We start from the raw sequence: 17,517 nt of genomic DNA, 5'->3' as shown, positions 1-17,517 counted from the left end.
ATCTAATTGCCTTCTATGACGAGATACCTAACTCTGTGGATGAGGGGAAAGCAGTGGACGTGTTGTTCCTTGACTTTAGCAAAGCTTTTGACACTGTCTCCCACAGTATTCTTGACAGCAAGTTAAAGAAGTATGGGCTGGATGAATGGACTATAAGGTGGATAGACAGCTGGCTAGATTGTCGGGCTCAACGGGTAGTGATCAATGGCTCCATGTCTCGTTGGCAGCTGGTACCAAGTGGAGTGCCCAAGGGTCGGTCTTGGGACCGGTTTTGTTCAATATCTTCATAAATGATCTGGAGGATGGTGTGGATTGCACCCTCAGCAAGTTTGCAGATGACACTAAACTGGGAGGAGAGGTAGATACGCTGGAGGGTAGGGATAGGATACAGAGGGACCTAGACAAATTGGAGGATTGTGCCAAAAGAAATCTGATGAGGTTCAACAAGGACAAGTGCAGAGCCCCGTACTTAGGACTGAAGAATCCAATGCACTGCTACAGACTAGGGACCGAATGGCTCGGCAGCAGTTCTGCAGAAAAGGACCTAGGGGTTACAATGCACGAGAAGCTGGATATGAGTCAGTGTGCCCTTGTTGCCAAGAAGGCCAATGGCATTTTGGGATGTATAAGTACAGGCATTGTCAGCAGATCGAGGGATGTGATTGTTCCTCTATTCGACACTGGTGAGGCCTCACCTGGAGTACTGTGTCCAGTTTTGGGCCCCACACTACAAGAAGGATGTGGAAAAATTGGAAAGAGTCCAGCGGAGGGCAACAAAAATGATTAGGGGACTGGAACACATGAGTTATGAGGAGAGGCTGAGGGAACTCGGATTGTTCAGTCTGCAGAAGAGAAGAATGAGGGGGGGGATTTGATAGCTGCTTTCAACTACCTGAAAGGGGGTTCCAAAGAGGATGGCTCTAGACTGTTTTTAGTGGTAGCAGATGACAGAACAAGGAGCAATGGTCTCAAGTTGCAGTGGGGGAGATTTAGGTTGGATATTAGAAAAAACTTTTTCACAAGGAAGGTGGTGAAACACTGGAATGCGTTACCTAGGGAGGTGGTGGAATCTCCTTCCTTAGAAGTTTTTAAGGTCAGGCTTGACAAAGCCCTGGCTGGGATGATTTAATTGGGGATCGGTCCTGCTTTGAGCAGGGGATTGGACTAGATGACCTCCTGAGGTCCCTTCCAATCCTGATATTCTATGATTCTATGAATAGAGTGCCTACTGCAGAGACATTAAAAACAAAGAAGTTAAGCTTGTGCAACTTATATACAACCTCATTTTTGGAATTTAAAGTACACCAACATTCCTCTGTATGCTTTTAAAGTTATTACTGGTTGGCTGTCACTCAGCGAGAGAAAGGAACATCCTCCGTTCAAAATGTACAGGATAAATCTGGTTGGATTTCTTTGCCTAGATTCCACAGAAGTATGTTTAAAAATTCAGCTTTTCTATTGAATCAAATTAAACATAATTCCATATAAATATTGCCTATCATGATTTATATGTTCTAGAATGAGAAGCTTGGACAAAGATTAAAAGGTTGGATACAAAATTGACTGACTGTCTTTTAAGGCTTCAAGTTATTGTATTATTGTGGCATCTACAGCCCAAGCTAAGGACCAGGATCCCATGGTGCCAGGCCCTGTACAAATACAAAACAAAAAGGGCTTAAAGTCTTTCCACTATTTAATTGTATTGTACCTTCAGTACAATAATAATAAAATTATTTTTGGTAGCACCCAGTGTGTGCTAGGAATTTTCCAAATACAGAAGAGGCACAATTCTCGTCCCCAAAACAGACAACAATAGGGGGAAAGAGAACAACAGTTACGTTAATAAATACATTTGATTATGACAAGAAAGCTAGACTTCAGTTACCCTCAAGCATGGCAATGGCAGTATGTTTCTTATAGTCTTCATAAGCAACTTGACTGTGGGGAGGAGACAGACCATGAGGATGAAGTAAGGAAGGCCCTTTTGTGAGCAAGGGATAGCATGGATGAAGACATGGAGACAAACAGAAGAAGCTGCTCACTATTTAAATTCAACGCATGAAGGAAATGAATAAAGGGCAAAACAATATCATATCTTTGTTCTGTTTATTGCAGGCCCACCTGAACTGTGAGCTCAGCTGGCTACCGAAGAAAGTAAAAGGAAAATTGCAATATAATCCTAAAGCCACTTTGCTATGTGATCTCAACAGATATCAGACAAAACTGGGTTAGACTTGATCAGTAAATGGTTGGGAAACATCCAAGAAACAAAAATGCCACAGGAGCTGGAATTGGAGATTTAGTAGGTGATACTCCCCTCAAAATCTTCTCTGAGCCAGTGACCCAGCACAGGGCTACGAAGCATTGCAATGCTGGACAAAGATTTCATTTAACTGATATGTGCCAAAGCTCTTCGATATTCCATTACTGCTGCACCAAACAGGTTCCACAGCAATTGGAGAGACTGCAGATAAAGCGTCAAACAAAGCCTCTTTCTGCTTTGTCCGACAGAGAAAGCTTTCATACAATATTTGTTTTAACATGGTCTAAGCCACACTTACTTGGAAATTCTGGGTCAACTATAGAAATGATGTCTGAGTTATTGCAATTGGGAATATTTTACCTGCAGTTCAAATGATTTGAATGTGGATGGAAGTAAACAGAGTATCGTATAACTGAATTTCAAGTGTGTTTTACAAAAGAAGTGAGAAGATATTTCACACATCTTGCTGGTTCCATAGTCATGTAACAGTTTATTTCTTGATTCAGCATGCTTATACATACTAAGCCATTAAAGTATGTTATTTTGCTAGGATTCCTTTTTCTTAGTAAGCTTAAAAATATACAGGTAATTATCAGGAAAATCATTTACAATGCTATTGTTAAAGAAACGAGTCTTATCTATCACCAATTTGAGGGTCGACATTGAACTTATTCTGGTTTGACTGGACTCCCTTTTAAAGCAGGCAGCACTGATCCTTAAACCAGTCAGAGAAGTTGCACATGAGCGACACACATCTCTCTCTGTTCCCCAAAGAGCTAACCTCTGCAGCATTGCTAGCCTGAGCTGAGGTGTAGGCTAGAAATGTAATTATTTTCTCCAGATTCATTAAAAAAAAAAAATCTCTAAGGCAGCATAGGACGGCTAGCCATTTATTAACAAACAATATAAAGGATTGACTGCACATAAATATTCGCCAAAAGCCTGAGATAAAAGATTGGCTTTGTAGCTTGCTCAGTAGGTTAACAAATCTGAGCTCTGGGGGACAAAGAAGGGACAACTAGTTCCAAAGCCAAACAACCCTCATGCAGTGTGATCTGTTACCAGCTCCTTCTTGCAGGCACTAAATGTTCTCCAGATGCGAAACTGCCATTGATCTCATTTGGGGCAGCATCACACAGGGAGGGAAGCACTTGCTCAGTAACAAGGTTCCAAACTGTTGTTGGCTTTAACTTGCAAAGCCCCAACCTTGAATGTCATATAAAAGTTCACAAAGCCAGAGCTAGTGCAGGAGCACCGGTGCAACATGCTCTCAATGTACTGAATTTCAGCTGCTTGCGTGGCCGTGCAGATCAGTACCACTAGGACAGTGGGCTACCTCAAGTGTGTGTGTGTGTGTCTGAAAATAGTGTTAAAATGTAACATTTTAATTTTACTTTTTTTTGGGGGGGGGGTCTGAATACTGTCCCACAAGTACTGATCATAAAAGTTCTGCCACCTGGGACTCCTTTCTTCATCTTTGTGGAAAGTTAATTTGATGCAATCTAATACAAAATGACGTGTGCTAGTTTAAATGTGTAATTTGTTTTGCTCTATGAGAAATAGGAACAATCTAGGGAATACAGAGAAAATAAATCCAATGCATAGTTCTTGCCCACGCCATCAAATTTTTGGGCAAGAATTGAATATTTCCCATTGCCACAGATTTGACTTCCAGTGGTGTGCCATAGCCGCAAGATAGCCTGTCTTCCCCAAATAAAGGATTAATAGATTTTTACACCAGAAGGGACCAATAAATAATCTCGTCCGAACTCCCGTATATTACAGGCCATTACATTTCACCCAGTTATTCCTATATTGAGCCTAATAACTTGTGTTTGACTAAAGCATACCTTTAGGAAAGAGATCCAGGTTGATTTCAAGACCTCGAGATAGAGAATTCACCACTTGACTTGGCAGTTTGTGCCAATGGTTAATCACACTCACTGTTAAAAACCTGTGCCTGAAGTGAATTAGTAACCTGGGGGGCGACTTCAAGCCTCAAATTTTCAAGATGTTTTGCAAAACTTGAGTTAGCTCTTTAGGGCAATATGTTATCACTATTTAATGCTCATCCAAAGCTGCTTGAATGCTCCACATAGTTAAATGAGAAAAGATACCAATGTTCACATTTTCACTGAATAGTACATATGACAAGCTTTTCCCTTAAACACTCTGATAGTTATTTCACAGACTAATTGTAAGTTAGTCATTGTGCAAGCTGCCTGCTACCTGTGCCTCCACCAAGGTTAACTAGCACTGCAGGTGTTGACTACGATTAGCTACTTAATAATTTGATCACTGGAATACAGAATTACTCATTGCAAAGTCAGCTAGTGACATTTTTAAGACACCTGTGTGCCTACAACTGAGTAACATCCTCTAGATCAGTGGTTTTCAATGGGTTTTTCATTTGCAGACCCCTACAAAATTTCAAATGGAGGTGCAGACCCCTTTGGAAATCTTAAGACAGTCTTCAGACCCCAGTGGTCCACAGACCACAGGTTGAAAGCCACTGCTCTAGACCAGTGGTTCCCAAACTTGTTCTGCTGCTTGTGCAGGGAAAGCCCCTGGCGGGGCGGGCGGTTTGTTTATCTGCCACGTCCGCAGGTTCGGCCGATCGCGGCTCCCAGTGGCCACGGTTCGCTGCTCCAGGCCAATGGGAGCTGCTGGAAGCAGCGCAGGCTGAAGGATGTACTCGCTGCCGCTTCCAGCAGCTCACATTGGCCTGGAGCAGCAAACCACAGCCACTGGGAGCCGCGATCGGCCGAACCTGTGGACATGGCAGGTAAACAAACCGGCCCGCCCCGCCCGGGGCTTTCCCTGCACGAGCGGCGGAACAAGTTTGGGAACCACTGCTCTAGATGAAAAAGCAGTGTGTCTTTTGATTAAGCCGTATAGTACACATGTACATACATACCAGGAGCACCATTGCTAGCACTTAAAGAAAGGCATTTGATATCAAATTCTATACAGAAACTAGAATGCTTTGTGCAGGGATTTTTTCCATTTTGCATCTAAAGTTGTTAATGACAGTCAGCATTCAGTGTTCAAGATGGAGAATCTAGTCTTAAGTTTCTGCCTTGACTCCTACCACACTTCATAGTTCCCTGAACATGGGCATTGTCTGGTTATCTCTGCTCTACAGTATTACGTCAAAATAGTTAATTCTTTCACCTATTCACGTTTCTTGCATTCACGTGGAGAGATTTACCGAGGTGGTGTTCTGGAGAGGACCACATCTTTTGTCTTTGGGCAAAAATCCTACCATATGGAATAGACTACACTTTCTATGAAAGCATCTAGAGTTTTCTGTAAGGTTTCCTCTACAGCTGCAGTTCCTACAGAGATGGATGGAAAAATCAAGTTGCTTACCTATAACTGAAGGTTCTCTGAGATGTGTGGTCCATATCTGTATTTCACTGAGGGGTTATGTGCATGTGCCAGGAGGCGGAGCTTTTGAAAATGGTACTGTGTGGCAGTCCTCACATGTGCCCTGTGCCGCTTCGTGGTCTCACCCAAGGCAATAAAGGGCACAGCGTGCTGCCGGCACCTCCTGTTCCTTCTCTACCACACAGCTGTTGAATCTACAGCAGAGGGGAAGCAGGCTGGGTCTGGAATACAGAGAGGGACCACACCTCTTGAAGAAGCTTCAGTTACAGGTAAGTAACCATGTTTTCTTTTTTGAGTGATGGTCCCTATTGTATTCCACTGAGGGTGATTAACAAGCAGTACCTATGTAGGAGGAGACTGTGGAATGGAGGACTGCTGCTCCAAACGAAGCATCAAATCATGGACTACAACATAGCGTGTGGAAGAGGTGTGCAGTGAATTCCACGTGGCTGCCTTGCATATGTCTGCGAGGGGCAAATTGTGGAGTGTGGCCGTAGCTGATGCTTGCACTCTGGTGGAATAGGCCCGAATCCCTTCAAGTGGGGATTGTCCCAATTACTGATAGCAACGTGTAATGCACCCTGAGACCACACTTGGAGATTCTTTGGCTGGAAATGGCTTGCCCTATCATTCTCTCCGCTATGGCAACAAAAAGCTGAGGAGATTTCCAAAAGGGTTTTGTCCTCTTAAGATAAAAAGCCAATGCCCTTCAAACATCTAATGAGTGAAGCCTTCTTTCCTCATTCGAGGCATGAGGAAGAAGGTAGGTAAAAGTATGTGTTGATTGAGGTGGAATTGGGAAACCACTTTGGGCAGGAACTTGGGGGGAAGTCAAAGAGACCTTGTCTTTATGGAAAGTGGTGAAAGGTGAATTAGCAATCATGGTTTCCAATTCGCCAACCCTCCTAGCCAATTTAATGGCTATGAGGAAAGAGACTTTCATGGAAAGGAGAGAGTGACCATGAGGCCATAAGTTCAAAGGAGGCAGATGTCAACAAGGTGAGGACAAGGTTAAGGTCTCATGGGGGGAGGGGAATAGGTTGAATGGGAGGGTATTTTCATAGAAGGCCCTTCCAGAACCATTCAGTTAATGGCTGTCCACCGGCAGGTGAAAAGTGCTAATGGCAGCTGCGTGCACCTTAATGGAACTGAGGGCCAGTCCCAAGTCCTTCAGATAAAGGAAATATTCCAAGAGTCGTGGGACGCCCACTGCTTCAGGGACAAGGTTCTGCCAGCTAGCCCTGGCAGTGAAAAGTGTCCATTTGGCTACATACGAATGTCTTGTGGACTCCTTTCTGATGCTTGAGAGGACATCTCGCACTTCCAGAGAGCATTCCAGCGCTAGTGGAGTGTCCACCAAAAACCAAACCGTCAGGTGGAGTGTGCGCGGGTTAGGGTAAAAGTCTGCTATTGTTTCGGTCAGTAGCTCCGGGAGCATCCAAAGCATGAGTGGCAGGTTCTTTGACATGCAGAGAAGTGGGAACCAATATTGGCAAGGCCAGAAAGGGGTGATCAGGATGGTTGTTGCTTTCTCCCATCTGATCTTGTGGATTATTCATAGTAGGAGGGCTGGAAGGGGAGGGGGGGAGGCATAATTTGTCTGGTCCGACCAATCGAGGACTAGGACGTCCCCTTGTGATTGAGTTCCAGTCCCTCCCCTTGAACAACAATGGGTGCGCATTTGGTATTGTTGTGGGATGTGAAAAGATCCCTCACAGGGATTTCCCATCAGCCAAAGATGTTCGTGATTACAGAGTCATGCAACTCCCATTTGTGGTCAATGGCAAAGTTTCTGCTGAGAGCATCAGCAATCACGTTCTGGGTGCTCGGTAGGTAGGCTGTTGTCAGAAGAATATAGTATGTGATGCACCATTCCCAAAGGTATGTAGCTTTCACGCACATGGCTCAGGATCTTGTCTCCCCTTGCTTACGTAGAGGACTGTGGTGGTGTTGTCTGACATGACAAGAATGTGTCGGTCCTGGATGGTTGGTAGGAATGCCTGGCAAACTTTGCATGCTTACCAGAGTTCCAGTATGTGTGTGTGCATCCTGGCCTCTCGTGTTGTTCAGGTGCCTGTGTCATGCAGTTGCACATCTGGGCACCCCAGCAAAAACAAGAACAAACATTACTTCCAGATTCCTGATTCCTACTACTGGATTGTTAATTAGTGGAAGTTAGTGAAGAACAGACAGCTTTAATGTAGTAATGTTCCCTACCAATCACAACAGGTCAGCCATCTCTTAAGCCATACTAGAGCTGACTTGTGGCATGGTACTGACTTACTGGAACATCCCAAATGCAAATTAGATGCCTCAGATATGTTGCTTCATTGGTATGAAGCGCTGTCTAGTGATTAGAGCAGAGAATCTCTAGAGCTTATCTATTTATCCAATGTGTATAAGACCTAATTGCCTCACAGATGTACTAAGAGAATTAGTTATTGCTGAAGTACTTTATACTGCCTTTTACCAAGGATCTCAAAGTACAAGAGTGAAGGATTATTAATAAGTTCCTCTTTCCTGAACCAAAGGACTCCCATTGACTTCAATGGGCACTGGATCAGGCTACCAGTTCTGCCAGTGATAACTTCTGTAACCTTAAGCAAATCCCTTCACTGACCTCCATTTTTCTGTCTGTAAAATGGGGGCATATTATAGATGCAGAAAATTTCAACCTGTGAAATATCAATGAAAGAAACAAAGCCTCCCCCTTTCCCTGTTTTCTGACAAACTCTCCTACTCATCTCAAAGAAGTGCTGTGCGGATTAGTTAATATTTGCACAGGGATTTGAACATGCAAAGTGCTTTATAAGTGCCAAGCATTATTATATTCTCCAGCAAGAAAATTGCTCCACTTGAATATCACTGCCTTTCTGCACATACTTAACTACCCATACTGTAGTTAACAACTGCTTGCTGGGGGCAGGGGGACTTTTCTAACGTATCCTGGCCTATAAATGAAACAATAGTGACATCTACTGTAATCAGTGGACATTTGAAGCAGAGCTCAGTCAATTTGAGCACTGTGTTCTTTAATGCTTGCTGAGTTCTGTGTGTCTCGATGAATCACTGGTCCCTGATGTTTTCTAATTTAAAGGTCACATTTGCTATGAAGGACAGATACAAGCCATCTGGCTGTTCTGTTCAAAATGGGAGGCTTTTTTAAAAACTATTTTTCTAAGTGTGACAATGGTGTACGCTCCTTATAACTGGAGAATGATTATCCCCCTTTTGAGATATTGGCTTTGCAATTGGTTGCAGATTTCAATCATTATTAAAAAAATATAGAATTGTCTCTTTTTGAAAAAAAAGAACACCCCGCAATTAGCAATTACTGTAGCAGCTGCATTTTACTGAAAGCAAGCTGTGTTGGCAGGGAAACATAATAGGCATTTATATTATGATTACTAGTTATACAATGTTAGCGGAACATACATAGATTTTAAGGCAGTCCCTATTCTGGAAATCTTCAGATTTAGCAGAAACAGACCAAAAAACAAACAAACTGGAAGATTCAGAAAAAAGGGATTCCCTTGCCTGAGGCCGGGGGGTGGGGCGTGTGCAGCACTGGGGAAAACTGCCTTTCCTTCTCATTCTAGTTTTAATTGTGTGACATTCTGTGGGCAAAGTGGGTGTTTAGAAAGCACTACAACTAGGGGTGGGACATTGCGAGTGAGTTCCATGCAGAGGGATGGGGAAGCACGAAGCAGGTGCTAGTGGCTGTGACTGTTTCCTTTGTAAGTAGTGATGGGAGGAGAAGATGGGGAGACCAGAGGCAAGACAGATTAAGGCTGCTAGTCTTCAGCTATGGTCTTCAGAGCCATTTGTCACATGCTGAAGCATTTGCTATCATCAAATGCTGAGACTTCCTGCTAGTTGTAGTCAAGACTAGGAGTGCTCCCAAGGCTGCATGTTTGTTTTTGTTTTGTTTTTTGCTGGGGGTGGGGAGGGGCACTAGTCCAGTTTCATTGATTTGCGTTTCCGTCAGCTAGGTGTTTCTATTCACTAAGTTTAGTTTTAGTCCTGCACAAATTTGAGGGGCAGCAAAACAGTTTTTTCCCTGAGCCGGAGGAGGTTCACAGCCCTGGCATGTACTAATACATATATGGAAACAAGAATATTTTTAAAGTTGGAAAATTGGGGAAATTTTGACTTGGAAAGATCTTATTTAACTTTTTGAAGTGCTACCAACAAAATATGTAAAATTTAATTGTTTGAATCTGATATTAAACATGAAACTGTCCAATTAAGTTAGCATCAGTTTGCATGCAGAGATTTGAACCTGAAAAAGATGGTTGTTATTGAGAATAAATAAAAAAAGACAGGGCCTGACTTTCAGAAGTACTGTACATCCACATCCCCAGCTGAAGTCACCGAGAGTTGTTGGCGCTTGAAAAATCAAGTCCATATAGTTCTGTATTTGCTGTCAGGGCCGCTAATGGGGTGGTGTGACCTAATGGTCAGTCAAGAATGGAGTCAGGCCGCAGTCGGAAGTCAAGCTGAAGGTCAGAGTCAGGAGCCACACCAAGGGTCGGTGCCAGGATAGGAATCAGGAGACACAAAGATTAAGACAGAATTGGAGTAAGAAGTCATGCCAGGGGTCAGGCTGCAGTCAGTCAACAAGAGTGATAACAGGAGCGACAAGTGGGAACCAGGCAAAGAGGCAGAAAATTGATCTCAGAGGTCTGATCACCAGCAGACCAACCAACTAGTTGCTCAGAGAAGGGGTGGGACAGGAACAGGAAGCTTTATATCTAGTGGTGTCCAATCAGTAGTCTGTTGCTAGTCACCTGAGTCTCTGGGTGTAGCCTCTGGTAGTGGGGTGTTTAGCTACAGTTCCCTCATCTGACTTTGCAGTGCAGTGGTACAGAGGACAAGGCTCTCACTCAGCCAGGCCAGGGTTCACGACCCATAGCACCTGATAATTCTTCAGTTAGTTTTCCTATCTTGGCAAACAGCGAAAGTCACAATTTGGCACTATATCTTGCTCTCTGAATAAAGAATGCAAAAGCATCTTCACAGATGAGGTAGGCAGGAAGCCCTGCTCCACTTGCTCCGTCCTGTGCCATAAACCATGTCAAACAGGTGTAATCTATACTTATTTTACAGAAAGCTGTACATGACATGCTGCTATTTCCATTTTTTCTTCCCTATTCACATATTTCACAGCTATCGGACTCAAGTGATATCTGGACAATTTGCTTTCAGTTAGATTTGAAGGTTGATTATAAAATTACATTCTGCCAGCTAGTCCCTTGAGATATAACACATGCTTCAGGAAAAAAAAAGATGATTCTTTGGAGAAAGCAGCCTCAATTTATAAAGAACTTGCCTTCCTGTCCAAACCTCAGCTTGCCGATATTTTCCTCTTAATTCTTTATGCTTTTGCCAGTGAGAAGGAAAATACCATGTATATGGTGCTAGCAATGGTTTAGAGAGTCATAATTTTGAACCCCTGGTTTCTCAATTAAAGGCCATCTCTTGTGACAATCAAAAGTTAATCTCAAAATAAGTATTTTCTGAAAAAAGTCTACTTACATTAACTAACTTTTTTTTTTCAAAAATATCCTGTTATTTCACTATTACCGTAGTAAAATCAAAGACTGATTTCATTCCATGGAATCTGCTTTCATGCAGCTCCTTGTCAACCGACTGTGTCACATCCTGATTTGCACGAACAGGAAAAAAGGGACACTGTGCTCACAATTCATCTGCATACACCTACAGGGAATATAGCAAATGCACCTTCTTAGTACGTGCTTTGTTTATTCATAGAAAGGTGGTGGTGGTGGAAGGTGAAGTACAAGAATGAAAGGAAACTCAATCTGTAAAAAAAAATGGCAGCTCAGAGTTCGTTTGTATTCTGTTTTAAATTGATTTTTATACTGTGCCATAATGATGAACATAACATCAGGGCTGAAGAAAGAAACTTTTATATTAAGAGGTGTTTTAAAAGATCTTTTTCTTTTTTTTTTTTTTTTTAAATAGAGTAGATTATTCTGAAGCTGGGGGTGGGGAGCTAAAGAAGGATTTTTGGTGAAGTCCTCACCCACAAACCAGTAATAAATAAGAGATATGAGATTGCTGATACCTTACACACATGCACAGAATACCAAGTGGGTTACTGCGGTCATGAACACAATCCCAACTCCTCCTACATATACTGAGAATGTATTCTTTGTCAGGTCATATGCAAAGTTTGCAGGTTAGACTTGAACCCAAAGCCATCTGGCAGCCTGGTGTCTTAACTTCTCAGACATCTCTCTGGTCACAAACATGCTTGCATAACAAAATCTTTCCTTCCATCAGTGAGCTTCATAGTCCCTGCACCCTCAACATTTATTGTTCACTGGAAACGAAGAGCTGTAATATAGCCATAGGTATAATAGCTGTAATATAGCTCCATTAGCTTTAGATAAAAGTAGAGTAATTTCAGATGTCTAAAAATAAACATGTTCCTTTGTCTTCTAGTCCCCGCCATCTCTATCTATATAAACATAGTATTGTTGGAGCAATCTACACCCATTGATATTAACAGTATTACAGTTAAAAAGAAAAGGAGTATTTGTGGCACCTTAGAGACTAACAAATTTATTTGAACATAAGCTTTCGTGAGCTACAGCTCACTTCATCGGATACATTCAGTGGAAAATACAGTGGGGAGATTTATATACACAGAGCATATGAAACAATGGGTGTTACCATACACACTGTAACAAGAGTGATCAGGTAAGGTGAGCTATTACCAGCAGGAGAGCGGGGCTGGGGGGAAACCTTTTGTAGTGATAATCAAGGTGGGCCATTTCCAGCAGTTGACAAGAACATCTGAGAAGCAGTGTGAGAGTGTGTGTGTGTGTGTGTGGGGGGGGGAAATAAACATGGGGAAATAATTTTACTTTGTGTAATGACCCATCCACTCCCAGTCTTTATTCAAGACTAAGTTAATTGTATCCAGTTTGCAAATTAATTCTAATTCAGCAGTCTCTCATTGGAGTCTGTTTTTGAAGTTTTTTTGTTGAAGAATTACGACTTTTAGGTCTGTAATCGAGTGACCAAAGAGATTGAAGTGTTCTCTGACTGGTTTTTGAATGTTATAATTCTTGACGTCTGATTTGTGTCCATTTATTCTTTTACGCAGAGACGGTCCAGTTTGGCCAATGTACATGGCAGAGGGGCATTGCTGGCACATGATGGCATATATCACATTGGTAGATGTGCAGGTGAAGGAGCCTCTGATAGTGTGGCTGATGTGATGAGGCCCTATGATGGTGTCCCCTGAATAGATATGTGGACACAGTTGGCAACGGGCTTTGTTGCAAGGATAGGTTCCTGGGTTAGTGTTTTTGTTGTGTGGTGTGTGGTTGCTAGAGAGTATTTGCTTCAGGTTGGGGGGCTGTCTGTAAGCAAGGACTGGCCTGTCTCCCAAGATCTGTGAGAGTGATGGGTCGTCCTTCAGGATAGGTTGTAGATCCTTGATGATACGCTGGAGAGGTTTTTCCACTGAATGCATCCGATGAAGTGAGCTGTAGCTCACAAAAGCTTATGCTCAAATAAATTTGTTAGTTTCTAAGGTGCCACAAGTACTCCTTTTCTTTTTGCGGATACAGACTAACACGGCTGCTACTCTGAAACCAGTATTACAGTTGTGTCTACTGAAATACTTCAATGTTCTGGATCACTATAGCAACTGAATTCTTCATTACAATAATTAAAGCAGACAACCCTCTTCAGTAAGCCTTCCTTGCTTCATGATAATGAGCATCAGCTTTTTTAAAAAAAATTGCCTTCTACTTTCCTTAACCCACACACATTTCATTATAGTTTCACCACCAAAATAATTACAAAAAATATTCTTTCCTCTTCAAGTTTAAAAGAGGGTTAACCTAAACATTATTTCCTTGCTGAGTTTACTTCATTACTTCAGCCAACCCAGCAGATGAGCATGTTTTTCCTGTCTGAATGCAGCTCTGATGGATCACTAGCCCATCATTAAAAGTATAGCTATTGTAAAACTGAGAACAGCAGAATCTGAGTACTTCAGTATGAAATGAGAAAATGCTGGCTGTGAACTTCCGTCCGCATTAAGAGGCAGAGGGGATTTATTAGATAAACAAAATGTTTTTAAATCTTCACCTCAATCTTCCATGAAAGTGAAATTATGGCTGAAATGGCTATTGACTTTACTCAGACACCAAAGGTAATTTAATTTTACAGGTCAGTCCAAAACGGATCTTTAGCTAATTTGAGTTTCTTGAAATATATATGGATTTTTTGTTTAAAGCTGTACAAAAAAAACCACAACCCTGAAAACATCTATTTAATTCTCTTACAGTGAGGTACAGTATTATCTTGTTAAATGACTCTGAACGAACTTGTCTCTCAACCTAAGAAAGGTAAAACAGCTAGTTCCTTTTTTATTAGTATTAAAAAACTCTCATAACTGATGTCAGACCGGCCACTGCATGTTTAGTAATTGTAATACAGGCATTTCCACAACAACAATCTTGTCTTAAATCTAGCAGTAATTTACACACATTCTACAGGGTACCACGATAATGTTTCTGATCCTACCTGATTTTTCATAAACTTTAGCTAACAGTGTATAATTATTTTTCCCTTAAAGTAAAAATGAAGTCAACACACCCAGAGTATAGAATCTCTCCAAAAATCAATGTCACTGTAGCTTTGGATGAAACTATAGATTTTTTGGTAGGTCATGAAGCCAATTTCTGCCTTGAAGAGAGGAAGTAGGTTTAAATTTTTCTTAAAGATGATGGGATCCTTTTATGAAATGGAATTCTCGCACAAAATTTAGTAGTGAATTCAAACTATAAGCATTAAAATCCATGAGAAGGAATGGTTCTCTTGGCTTCTAAGCAGTAGAGTGTTTTGAACCTATAGAAATTTGTTTGAAAACCTGAATCCTGACATACAAGGACGAAAAAACCCCCCAAATAACCATGTAAGAAAAATGTGATTAATAAAGAAGCAGCAATAAAATTGAACAAATAAATTGAATCTAATAAAGGAACTTTAGTTATTCTTTTGAGAATATCAAGAGTGAATCCAGACCATCTTATAGAACTGGTGAATACCTTGCTGTGCTGAGAAAACAGGATGACTTTAATATGCCCTGCTACTGTAGGGTTTTTTTTTGCTTAACCAATAGTTGTAAGCACTGTATTTCCCTTCCCAACAAAGCAGCATTTCAAATGATGGAACTGATGTGCTTTTCTTTTAAAGTATTCATTAAATAGGTTGCGGGTACTGTTTCAGTTCTAGTATTTTATTGCAAGAGGCAGCAAGGAGGGAGAAACCCCAGGACAGTGCATCTTATGAAAGATGTAGCTGCCAAGGTATTAATAAGGAGCAAGAATGCTGTATCCTAATTGGCAATGAACACTGGAAGATTCAGTTTGATAAAAGCAATGTCAGGAAGCTCACAAGAGAATGTCCAAGGAGAGAATGAATACTATTAAGTCAAGCAACAGTGAACTCCTGACAGAGATGAATGAGATTAAAGTAAGTGGTATGTCAGAACCTGAAGGCTACAGATGAGAAAAGGACCAAGACTTTTGAAATTTGGTACGACTGCCAATTATATTTCTTGATTGTTTCAGTCAATGACAAAAATACCCAAAAACCTTGCACCAGAAACCCACAGGTTCTTGAAACCAGAATCTGACTTTATATAGCCCAGTCAGAGGGAATTCACTTGGGATGTTGGAGACCTAGAGTTCAAGTCCCTACTCTGCCCAATTTAGACCATTTGGCTACCGGCTATTCTGTGGTAAGTGTCTTTTTTTTCCCCACATCATATTTCAGAAGGTCTTTTTCTTGCTGATATGGAAGAAAAAAGTTCTGAAACCTTGATTTTTTTTTTTTTTTTTGAAACAGAACTGTGCTTTTTTGACCAGCCCTACTGAAAAGAGATTGAGCAAATTCTCTGGTGTTACAGAAGAAGCCTGCGGCAGAAGTGGCATTAGAACACAAACCTCTTGGATCCCCCAAGTCCAGTGACTTCATTTAAAAAAAAAAAAAATCTTTTCCTTTAATGATTCAGTGAACTTTATTCTACTTTAAAAAATTCTTTGGATAACATTGGTTATATTAAAACATGAAAAAGTGTACATTAAAAATAAAATTCTGACTCTCTGCATTATGGAGAACTCTCAACAGCCTACTGTGCTGATAGAAAACTACTGTTGATGATGACAAATATGGAATATAAGTCCCTTTTAACATTCTCTTTATTGCATATATACCCCTTAAAGTCTTGCATAGAACTAAGACAACAGATACCTTGATTAACAGTGGAGGTTATCAAAAAGCCAACATTTACCTACACTACCAGTGTAACATAATTAGTGCCCTACCAAATTCACAGTCCATTTTGGTCAATTTCACGGTCATAGGATTTTAAAAATGGTAAATTTCATGATTTAGCTATTTAAATCTGAATTTCATTGTGTTGTAATTGGAGGGATCCTGACCCCAAAAGGAGTTGTGGAAGGGTCGCAAGGTTATTGTAGGGGGGGTTGCAGTACTGCTACCCTTACTTCTGCGCTGCTGCTGGTGGCAGTGCTGCTTTCAGAGCTGGGCGGCTGGAGAACGGCAGCTGCTGGCCGAGAGCCCAGCTCTGAAGGCAGAGCCTCTGCCAGCAGCAGCGCAGAAGTAAGGATGGCATGGTATGGTATTACCACCCTTACTTCTGCGCTGCTGCCTGAAGAGCTGGGCCAGCGTCAGCAGCTGCCACTCTCTGGCCACCCAGCTCTGAAGGAAGCAGTGCAGAAGTAATGGTGGCATGATATGGTTTTGCCACACTTACTTCTGCGTTGCTGCTGGCGGGGCGCAGCCTTCAGAGCTGGGCACACGGCCAACAGCCGCTGATCTCTGGACTCCCAGTTCTGAAGGCAGTGCAGAAGTAAGGGTGACAATACTGTGACCCCCCCCAGCCCCTAAAATAACCTTGTGACCCCCCCGGACTAACATTTATATGAATAAGAATACTCCAAGGTAGAACAGTTAATGTAACTTTTTTTTAAAAAAAACCCTCATGCTTCAGAGATTAAACCAATTTAACTAGTGGGGTGTTGATCTCTGACTGTTTCTTATGCTTCTTAACTAACCTTAAGCTCGCTAGATGCAGGATGACACTATAGCAGTATAATATTGACCAGCGTGGATCGCTTATTAGCTTGGAACACGCCTAATGGCAAGTAGGTGAACGTAAGTAACTGGATTATTATACTTGCTACGATTAGGGGCCTATTGTATTAGTGTGAAGCCTTATGGTATTAGTTATGCTAAAAATTGATTTTAATAGGAATATAATAGGCCTAAAGAGATATCCAAAGGTCAAACTCTATACACTCATTCTGAGAGACAAACAAGTGACCACAAATGAGTACAGTATACCACAGGATTCCACAAGAAGGGTGAGTGGGAGGGGGCTTTAGCAATTGGGTTTCTATGCAGTAAGCAGAAGTTAGAGCACATTTATATATAGGAATTAAGAAATGTGTCTTGTAGTTTATTAATATTAATGACTATAGGAATGGTTATGACACTCAGAAGGCCACATATGGAAGGGAGACAATTTTGCCATGGTCACCAAAAGTGGTCAAATATCGTTATGCATCTGAAAAGTTACCTAAATATGGGGTATAAAATATCCTGTCTAGTTCCCTATTTTTAAGTTCCTCTGGGCTCTTAATTGGTATCTGATCCACAGACTTCTGTGTGCTGCTCCACTTACTGATTCTTCATCCCTATATAAGTCTTTTCTTTTAGAGTGTAAGTATGAAATGAGATTAATTATCTCTACTATGTTGGGTACATGGGTTATCTGAATAGGTTTGTGC

At 41.5% G+C, this 17,517-nt stretch overlaps 1 protein-coding gene and 1 long non-coding RNA gene across 3 annotated transcripts in view; one reads left to right on the top strand and one right to left on the bottom strand.

Annotated features, from left to right (window-relative positions):
• Window positions 1-17,517, bottom strand: part of PIK3C3 (phosphatidylinositol 3-kinase catalytic subunit type 3) — a 135,845-nt gene that overhangs the window by 13,274 nt on the left and 105,054 nt on the right. The gene's annotated exons all lie outside the window — the stretch shown is intronic.
• LOC141987188 (uncharacterized) overlaps window positions 1-17,517 on the top strand; it is a 31,061-nt gene that overhangs the window by 4,779 nt on the left and 8,765 nt on the right. Inside the window, exon 3 of one of the 2 annotated variants that reach the window (XR_012639470.1) lies at window positions 2,116-2,704. This is a non-coding gene — a long non-coding RNA (uncharacterized LOC141987188). Of the gene's footprint in view, window positions 1-2,115; window positions 2,792-17,517 lie in introns of those variants that run through there. The other variant, XR_012639469.1, reaches the window with a different exon arrangement.

Source organism: Natator depressus, chromosome 5, assembly GCF_965152275.1.
Source record: "Natator depressus isolate rNatDep1 chromosome 5, rNatDep2.hap1, whole genome shotgun sequence".
Lineage (NCBI taxonomy): Eukaryota > Metazoa > Chordata > Testudines > Cheloniidae > Natator > Natator depressus.
The sequence above is the reverse complement of the archived record's forward strand: the minus strand, read 5'-3'. Positions and strand labels throughout refer to the sequence as shown.